This window comes from Sinocyclocheilus rhinocerous, unplaced genomic scaffold (genome assembly GCF_001515625.1).
Source record: "Sinocyclocheilus rhinocerous isolate Xijiao unplaced genomic scaffold, SAMN03320098_v1.1 scaffold1402, whole genome shotgun sequence".
In the NCBI taxonomy this organism is placed as follows: Eukaryota; Metazoa; Chordata; class Actinopteri; order Cypriniformes; family Cyprinidae; genus Sinocyclocheilus; species Sinocyclocheilus rhinocerous.
In genome coordinates this window covers 384,920-385,696 of record NW_015640486.1, presented here as the reverse complement: position 1 = coordinate 385,696, position 777 = coordinate 384,920, and positions in this window count along the sequence as shown.

Below are 777 nucleotides of genomic sequence, written 5' to 3'. Positions count from 1 at the left end.
TTACTTTTTACACATGCTGCCAGCATTAGTTGATGATTTTGCTGATAAGAAGATAGATCTGTGCAAGAAATACCTGCAGCTTTTAAACAAATAGAGGGTGAGGAATGTGGTACACAGTATACAAACATACCAATACAATGTAAATAAGTTTCATCAGTTTATTTTTTAAGCAACATGAGAATGAAATACATGAAAGAATCCTGTAAATATTTTTACTGTCTACATAGCGTACAAAAACAACATGTATTAATAACATGTATGTTGTTAATGACATTAAACTATAAGCACATGCAGTTTCAGTGATGATAAATGTTCATCTATGTGCTTGAGATAAGCTCCCCTCTTAGATTTACAAGAGCAGAACAAATTCGCAGTATTTTATCAAACTCTGGGACCAAATTAATAGGCAAAGTCTGTGAGAGAATCTTGTACACCTTTAGCCGCCTTATTACCCGTTCAATGTGAATGCGGGCATTAGCAATGCGTCGCGTGTGGGTGACTTCCTCATTAGTCAGCTGGCACTGTTTGCGTGTAAATGCTGGCATAACTAAATTCACCTTGCGTTCCTCCAATAAGTCCCTGATAGTGAATCCACGGTCCGCCATCTCCTCATCTCCGGGCCTCAAGCAGTCCAGAAACCCTGAGTTCTGTGCAATGTACCTGTCGCTACATTTGCCCCCATAAGCCTCTGAAATAAACATGACTAATCCAGATGGAGAAGTTGCTACCAGATACTTCAGAGTATTACTGGCATAATAGTGACTGTACGATTCACTT